This window comes from Lutjanus erythropterus, chromosome 19 (genome assembly GCF_056507025.1).
Source record: "Lutjanus erythropterus isolate fLutEry1 chromosome 19, fLutEry1.hap2, whole genome shotgun sequence".
Taxonomy (NCBI): domain Eukaryota; kingdom Metazoa; phylum Chordata; class Actinopteri; order Lutjaniformes; family Lutjanidae; genus Lutjanus; species Lutjanus erythropterus.
This window is the reverse complement of record NC_139335.1, coordinates 11,287,904-11,297,619: the sequence shown is the minus strand read 5'-3', so window position 1 is coordinate 11,297,619 and position 9,716 is coordinate 11,287,904.

Here is a 9,716-nt window from a genome sequence, read left to right as displayed (position 1 = left end):
GTTTTCGGATGAGTCATCGCTGTGTTTTCATGGTTCTCCCACAGGTCTGGGTAAAGGTGTAATAACGAGGGTGAGGTGGAGGTAAGTCAGGGCTTGTTAGTCATCAGGGTTGTGCCTAGACATAAAGTGGGGCAGGTGCTGCTGGCTCCGCTGAAAGAGCTTCTATCCAGCCCCAGAGGAGGTAATAATGTCCTCACAGGCATCATGTGGAAAGAGAAAGTCATCCCAAGCGCCTATGATGTCATGTGTCTGTGTCTGTTGTTATAGTATTTATTAGTTATCTTACAAAACATTATGTGACAACATTAGGATCGGCCTCAGGTATTGTGCGTGAGGTTGGTAAAATGTTCGAAATTGATTGCTTTTCAGAAACTGATGGACCTTTTTCACTGCAGCCATTTTTACATGAAATAGTCAAGAAAGTGCAGGTGTAACCAGTGATACTAAAGTTATGTTCCTTTCAGGACAATCAGAGTCAGGGTGCTGCTATTTTGTTATATTCAAGGGTTTATGATCTGTGTGAGTTAAAGTTAGAAACACAAGCAATTTTCTTTAATTATTCCATATAGGTGATAAACCCTTGAATCACCACTCAGTGAGATCAGGTGAGAAATAAATGTTATAATCCAGAAAAAAATGCAGCTCTGTTTACCAGTGTTTGTTCACAGATTAGTGTCATGAAAATGGAGGTGATGTTAACATGCAATCATACATATGTTTATGGTTGACTCCTCTGAAAGGTTTCGCTACATTAAATCAATGCGGCTGCCATGTAAAAAGGTCTTATACTGTTCGAGAGGAAGTGTGCAAATGTAAAAGGAAAATGAAAGACTTTGTTCGTGACAAAACAAAACGGTTGAGGGCAATGATTCAGGGTTTAGAGTGAAGACGCATTTCCCTGATAAAAATGACTGCAGTCCAGGAAGCAGGTGGTTCTTCTTCAATCTCACGCTTGTGGTCCTAACTGAATGAATGACATCAGTGTACATAAGGCAGGGAAAACACCTCACTACTCATCATACAGTCTACCTATGGAGGTAAATGAAACATCCACGGCTGAAGTATATCAGCAGTTCCCAAATGAGTCTTGGTCTCAAACAGATCCTACAACTTTGACTCATGTCGTGTCTGCTGATGGTTTACTGGGGGAGAAACGATCAAGATTGTGCAACCACTCTCACCGCACGCATCCCTGCCGCCCCCGCAGCAGCAGCTGGTATGTGGAAAGTACTCACTCGAAAGAAAAAGAGAACAACTTTGCAATACTTCAGCTAGAGTTGCCAAAATCTTTCAAAATACAGTCTCGGGAGATGGAAGCAACTTTAACGGTTTAACTGTGCATCTTCAAAGCTTCTGTTGCTCACTTTCTGTGTTCTCAGCTGCATGGCTGGCAGGTTGAACGAGCAGTGTGTAATGGGTGTGTAGTCGACAGGCTTTATGGACTGACTTCTCACCATCAGCGGGTTTATGATGGGACTCTTTCAGGAGGTGCTCCACTAAAGCTGCCCCACTGCTGTGTCTCTCACTAAGCTTTTAGGGGAGGGGTCAAGAGCCCTGACCTCACTTCCTGTTGGGGCTCCTCACAAGCATTCCATTGTCTGTGAGAATGTGCATAGACTCGGGGGACTCTGCACATCTGGCAGCTGTTATTAGCAACCTCCTGTGCCCCCCACCCCCGAGGAAGATTACTACATGTGCTGGTGGATGTGCACCTCAAAATAAACTCTCTGGGATAGTATTGTTTCATGAGCCGCAGATGTGTTGCCACAACTTGAATGGAAAGTTGAGCTTTATTATTGTGTTTAATGAGTGCATTTTATCTCCCTGCCAGTCCTTAAAGGTCCAGTGTGTAAGATTTATGAGGAACCGCTGACAGAACATGGCAGAAATGGAATATAACAGTAATAAGTATGTTTTCATCAGTGTGTAATCACCTGAATATAAGAACTGTTGTGTTTTTGTAACCTTAGAATGAGGCCTTTGTCTCTACAGAGGGCACAGGTCCTCTTCCACGGATGTTGAACAACTGTTACAATAGCCCAGAACGGACAATCCAAACACTGGTTCTAAATATGCCTTTCATGGTTTTTTACGAGTTTCTTGGCCTCCGTAGTTTCTCCAACTCGCCTGGAAGGGGAGGGTGAGGCGAGTTGTATGATGTTTTCAATCTACAAGGCAAAGGTAACTTGTATATTTGTGAAGGCACCATTAGTGCTGAAAGGGACATACAGGTTTTGGAGCGACATACGCTGCCATTCAGATAACATCCCTGCTTATTTCAGCAAGACAATGCCAAGACACATTCTGCACGCGTTACAGCAGTGTGGCTTTGTGGTAAAAGAGTTCAGGTGTTGGACTAGCCCGCCTGCAGTCCAGATCTGTCTCCTACTGAAAATGTGTGGTGCATTATGAAGCACAAAATATGTCAATGAAGGCCAAGAATGAAAAACAATTTCAGATTCAAAACTAAACAATTAGTGTCCTCAGTTCCCGAACACTTACTCTGAGTGCTGTTAAAAGAAAAGATGATGTATCATAGTGAAAACATGCGCCTGTCCAAACTTTTCCAGAACATGCTGCAGGCATCAGGTTCAAAATGAGTATATGTTTGCAAAAACAATAAAGCTGATCAGTTTGAACATGAAATAGCTTGTCTTTGTGCTGCATTCAATTGAATATAGGTTGAAAGGAATTTGGAAATCATTGCATTCTGTTTTTATTTATGTTTCAGACATCATCCCAACTTTTTTGGAACTGCGGTTATATACCACTCTCTTGTCTGTCAGCAGCTCTATTGCCTGCTAATTGACTCATTGCATCTCATTTGTTTAGTCCATACAAAGACTGGCGTCTGCACTGTTGCTAAAGGACTAGTTCCCATGTAAACCAATAAATGTTGTTTATACACTTTGGTTTTCACGTGAATTTAAAGAACTAGACATGCTATGCCACGTTCACACAATCACACCACCACAGGCTTGTAGCCCTGATCTCTGAAAGTCAGACTAACTGATATGTGTGAACTGTTCAAAGATGTGATCCAATAGCTTGCAGAGAGCTCACGATGCCTGGCAGATGCCCAAAAGATATAAAGCAGGTTTGATATCTAATCATGTCAGGGAGGGATCGGGGATTTATGCAACAAGCTGCAGAAAAACCCAAATATAGAAAGAAATACTAAAAGGTAGTAGTGTAAAGTTCCAAAGTTGTTCAAATTAGCTCCACCTCCAGCAGTGGGATAAAGATGATGCAGTATTAATAATCTAATATCACTTCTAATGTGTGTTTTCATGACATGTCAGAAATTCCTCCTGGTAAAGATCTTGTCAGCTATCAGTCATGTAGTGTGCATAAGAGTTTCAAGATTCCCGATTACAAGACAGAAAGCTGAGACGTACAGCATTCTGACAATTTTAAGAGTCATGTAGTTGGACCAAGGTATTGATTTCCAAACTTTACTCTCCGGTCGTTGTGCTAAGTTAAGTGACAGTGACATAAATCTTCTCATTTAACTCTTTTTTTAATTTTACAAAATGTCACCCCTGAACACATTATTGTGACCTTTACACACAACAGACTGCAAAACCTCATTTACAAGAAGCATTCAGGCACGCTGTGGTCCCCCGACCTCCATTTGAACTTGTCAGAAGTGGGACAGCAAGCAAGTTTTAAGTCAGAGATTGAGATGAAAGCAGCAACAAAAAGTAGGTAGAGCATAATCAGACATATGAAGAGAACGCACTGTATTATTTGTGTCACTCTCTGTAGACCTTTTTTCAAAGAACTCAAGACCCAAAAAAGGCAAAGCGGCTAAATATTCTGCGTTCCTACTTTTAGACCCAGGATTACACTGGGGATGTCATTAACAGTAAACTCTAACTGTTCTCAGGCTCTGTGTTGTGTGACATGGGGACTTTCCATCCATCCGTTGTTTATCCACATTTCTATAGTAGGCTACATAGAGCCGAACCACCAATGATGCAGTTGTAAATATGCTTTGTATGACATGAGGACATCCCCAACACACCATTGTGTGGTTGGGTTGGAAGGGTTACTAAAATGTATTTTGATAAATTAACTAATTACTTGTTAGAAATGTAGTCAGTAACCTATTCCAAGTATCACAATATCAAAGGAACGTAACTCTCCATTTCTTTTGGACTGGATTTCTTTGTTGCTGACATTAGCAGTTTGGTCTTTCCTGCACATGTTACTTTAAATTTGATGTTAAGTTCTCGGATGATGACAGCATTTTCACAGCTGGAGGCAAAACTGTAAAATGTAGCGTGATGTTCCTCTTTTCATAATAAGACATAATACTGTTAAAGCTTTTTTTTTTCTCATTTTTCTCTTCTGAGACCAGAGTGGTGTTGTGTGCACACTGGGCATGGCAGTGTATCGTGCTTTATTTTGTAATGTATTTTAAAATTACAATCCTGCTAATAATCCCCATTAGTAAATGTATTTGAAATCTGATTACATCTTTTTTAATATAACCAAAATGGATTACAGTTACCTTTTTTTGTATCCTATTTAGGTAGCCCTGTTATGCGTTAGTTTCCAAGCCTGGTGCTCATTGTTTTCATGTAATGAGTCACTGGTGCGTTTAATCCATTCAGACATAACACAAGATAACAACTGTTGTGATTTCAAACACATTATACACATAGAAAGCAAGTTGTAACGGGAAGATCCTCCTTCACTTCCTCTTACGAATAAAAAACCTTCTGTGTGAAAACCTTCCTCTTTTCCACAGAAGCTAAGATGTGTATTTTTAGCACTGCAAAGTAAATGTTCTTCAGGTCATGTGCATCAGAGTTGTCCGAGCCAGTCAGGACTGATGTGATGTGGATGACATGACTCTCACAGGGCTGTAGCTCACATCAAAGGAGACGGAAATGAGCACGGTTTGCATCTGACAAGCTGCTGTCACCAATATTCTGTGCAGCATGACCAGATGCATGCTGATGACAGATCTTCACACCTCAAATTAAACTTCGGAAACTGTTTTTGCAGCAGGTGTGATGGCGTACACCATTTTTAGTTCATCAACAGGGCCTGCTATTAAAACCGCTGTTGGAACAAAAACTCTGCTGCTTTGTTAAGATCATTAAAATGTATAATCTGGGGCATTGTGCATACAGTTAATTGACACAGACAGTGCTTGTGGCAGTAGAGGTTTCCGCTCTCAACAGGGAACAGCACGAGTGCTGCCTGGAGTCAGGCTGTCTTATCTCTCTCCGCACTCCAAACAGTGGGCTTAAGAGCCGGCTGTGCCACATGTCTCTGCTGTTCACAGGTTTAGATGAAATCCGTCCACCCTGCATTCACTCCTGCGAGACCAGCAGTGTTATCTTACCACTTATCTCTATAGCATCTAGCAGCTTTTTTGTTGTCCTGCACAAAAGAACTCAAATTCTTTTTACATTTGATCCGCTCACTGTGCAGGGATAAAATCTGAATCACTGTCTGCATTCAGGTCGCTTTATATACTCACACACAAATGAAATACAGGCCTCATGTGTCAGTGATCATTTGATCCTTTAAAAAACATTATTTGTGATTTTTTACACTTCATTCCAATATCAAAAATGCATATCTTTACCCTGGCCTGTACTGCTATTTATCCATCTATATTGTTTTGATGAGAGTTGTTGAGTTTTGGAGATACTTGCTGTGGAGATTTCTGCCTTCTGTCCAGAAAAATGGAACTAGATAGTACTAGTCCTGTGGTGCTCAAAGTGCCAAAAAGTATATTTTAAAAACTCAATATCTCTTTCCAGAAATTATGACCCAGTTGCTCAAGATAATTTACAGACCTTTTTGTGAGCAGTTTCATGTAGGAACTACTTTCTTTTTGCAGTAGAATCTATTGGAACTACTTTAAAATGTACTTTCTTCCTAATAGAAAGACAGTAGCTCTTTCATGAAACTGTACCTCAAGTAGTAGTAGTATCATTTAGTCCCATTATATCGGAGAGAAGCCACACATGTCTATGGCTGATATCTCCAAAACTGGGCAATTTGCACCAAAAAAATCTAGATGGATAAATGGCACTACAGGCCAGGGGGGGAAAAAATAATAATGTTTTTGATTTTGGGTTGAACTGTCCCTTTAATGTCCATTGTTCGGGTCTTTCTCTGTTGTATTTTATCCAGTGTGTACAACTACACATTAACATTCATTTATATATTTCTCTCTCTGGTGCTTTTACATTTTGTCATCGCTCCACCCCTCCGCTGAGGCGTCTCTCACAGGAGTATAGAGTTACCTTATTTTTACAGTCAGGACTGAAAACACTGTTCCCATGGTCCATTTCTGCGCCGGTCTGTGTACTGGTTACCATGCTTGAGTATTAGTATTGAGTGTCTGTTGTGTTCCCTGTCTTATGGTCCACCGCGGAGAAGAGTGTTTTAACGCATGGGGGCCCACATGGCTGGGGAGGGAGGGGAGAGTCATGACTTTTGTGGCTTCCTGCAGATTAGGCCAGTGTTTATAGAGCCTTGCTGAAGTACCCTTAGCAAAACACATTCAAATCCACACATCCATTATTAGAGACTTTTCCACTAACATTATAACCGAGCATGCATGGTTTTATATGGTTGCAGGGGACATGATGCAACTCCTGGTCAAAGAGTCATTTTGTGGTTGGAGAGGTGTCTTTTCTGAGATGTGGAAACATCAGAGAGGCCCCAGTTTGGCGTTTAGCAGCGCAACAGATCAGATCCCTGTCATTTAATCTTCAGAGGCATCACAAAGGGCACAACTAAAAATCTGTTGTTTTGACCTGAAACCATATGGCAGTCATCAGTGGCTCCTCTTGCGCTGGCAAAGAAACTCAACCCTGACATTTCTTGCTAATTCATTGACCAGAAAATGAGTTCAAAAGGTTAGTCGCAGGTTTGCATGTGCATTTATGCGCATTTTTTGTGTTAGTGTAAGTGCTGAGCAGAAGTGGGAACCAAAAAGTAACTCATTATCAAAATCAGTCATGTTTTCTCAGTCTAGACAACTGCACGCTACACACTCTCACAGAAATGGTTTGCTGCTTTTACACATCTGTGATAGTAATATCACATCTGCTCTCGCTCTTTGTGCAGTTTCAGAGTGCTACGTGCTTGTCGAGGTAAGAGGGAGACTCGGTGCACAGATGTTGCACAGCAATCACTCAGCACATCAGGAAAAGCAGAGCTGCGCTTCTTTGTTTGCTCATGCAGAACGTTTCTGATGATTTTATAGAGAAAAGGGAGAGAAGAAGCCGGTGGAGCAATATGGTAAAGTAGCTGAAAAAGGAAATAGGAAGAGGATGGATGTATGTAAGCAGAGGAGGGAAGGAAGTGAAGTGAAGTTGGTCAATAGAGGGTAAAATAAGCTTTCAGTAACCAGGTCAAGCATGCACCTATTGGAATCTTGCCTGCAGAAGCTTGCATGTTGTACGGCTGAAACTCATTGAGGCCGGACTCAATGAGTTGATCTTTGTGTATTTTTGCTTGAGGCCGAGCGCACAGTATTTGTTTGTAAAAGTGTGTTTACAAAAGAGTGTTTGTGCTAACACATGCGTCAAAAGGTGCACATTTCTCTCCTCGAGCAGAACCTTCCTGGCACTTGACTGCCGGGGTCAATGTTGGGGGTCGTGAGATAAGAGGGATCAGGGGCAGGCCATTACTTTAATCCAGCTGTTTGTACCAGCCGCTCTCATGACCTGCACTCCTCTCCGTGCCCTCGGTTTAATGTCATTGTTCACAGAGCCAAGTTATGTCGTCAAAGTGGTAAAATGTATACAAAAAAAAGACAAAGAGTGTGAGGAGAGATGGCAGGAGGGCAGTGGGGGGTTAAATCTCACACTCTCCTGATACAGCCTGAAGCACTTCTGTCTTTAAAGCTCAAAGACTCACAAACACACATACACACACACACACACACACACACACACACACACACAATGAGCATGACCCAGACCTGGCCTGGATGTGGTCCAGACAATCACATGGACATGGAAAGGGCGACAAATTTTTTCTGCAGGGACCAGAGTTGGGGGTAAAGTATTACAATTACTTTTCTGATGTAACGATGAACATGATGAGTTAGTTATCTCTGCCAGGTGTAAGCCTGGAGGAGATCCGTGACCAACAGACCTGCAACTTGTCCTCATTGGTTTTTCATGACTGTAAGCTGAAGGAAAAAAAACAAAATCAATCAGACAGCTGCAGCTCGTCCAGAATTTTTCAATAAGCAATCCCTTACCAATACAATTTTACTGCATTTCCACCACTGCCAGAAGCATCTGCACCTGTGAGGGTGTCTTTTTTCATATTTGAGACAGAGAACAGACAGCTCCCAATGAACTACTGTGAATCAGGTCTTGAGATGGATGTACTGAACTAATTCCCCATGAAAAAAATTCTTTGAGTCAAGACCCCAGTGTTATCCAGACTAGTGCGCATGTGGAGAGGATTTTTAGCCTTGGAAGTATAAACAAACCAAAAAAAAAACATACTTAACTCTGAAATACAAAGCAACTGCATTCACCAGATGTTTGAGTTCTGAATCAAACTCAAACTCTTAAGTTTCTAAAGAAATCAGTTTTGCCAGCCTTTAATCCCTTGTTGAGATAATGTACTTGTCTTTTTTAGATAAACTTGAACTTTGAGTTTCAGAAACCCCAAAAAATGTATCTCAAAAATGGTTCACAGCTCACTGTGAACCTGATTTGTCATTATTTAGGTGCTTGAAAAATAATTGGTTGCAGTTGAAAATATTACATTATTAACAATTATTCACTTTCAGCTCAGATACTTTAATCAACACAGCAAGCTTGTAATGTAACAAGTTACTTTTAAAGGAACTGCACTGCACTGGCAGGGACCCTGGCAAGTTTGCAAAGTTGTCATTTTATTTGTTGCCAGTATGACTGAGAGGAAAACTGAATAAAATTTAGTTTCGTTTTCCAGTAGTCCAAGAAAACAATTTATTATTACAGTGATGCATTCTTTATGAGATCATTTTCCAACTAACAGGTAGATAAAGTAGGTTATTTATGTAAATCATTAATGAAAATGAAGTAAAGTCAAATGCAATAATTTTTTGATTGTGTTTTACATTCTATTTTATTGTGTCATTCTCAGTCACCTTTGAACTGGGCTGAAACACTCCCAGGTTTATTGGCTGCACACTGCTGGCTCCCCTGTGGTCAAGCTCCACACGCCACCCGGGAACAGGCACTTTGATCTGCACACTGCACACATTCTTCCCATCATCATCTCACTTCCCTCCCCAGTGTTTATTACTGGCTGCAGCTGGAGCACCTCCAGTCGCTCAGACCTCACTCCACCAAGGTCATGCTGACAAAATCCCGCTCCGCTAAGCTGTAACAACCCACCTCTGTTTGACTTCATTCCAAGCTAGCAATCGTGGCAGTATGGAGGAAAGTATCTGTGGAGTTCAGGTTAGATGTGTCATCGTGTGCTTGAGTTGGTGTTTGTTTCAGCTGAATGATCATTGCTAATAGGTTGCATGCCATTTGACATGATTTATATTTGCTTCTTCCTCTATCTCTCCAGCTGTTCTGTTTTCCATGATCTCTGACCCCTTTATGTGGAAGATAATATTGTGAAATTGAGGAGCACCACTTCTCTGTCGAAATGTATAGTCAAAAGTGTTACTAGGGATATTAGTGGTTAACCAGACTGTAGGTTTATTTGCAAACACACACTCT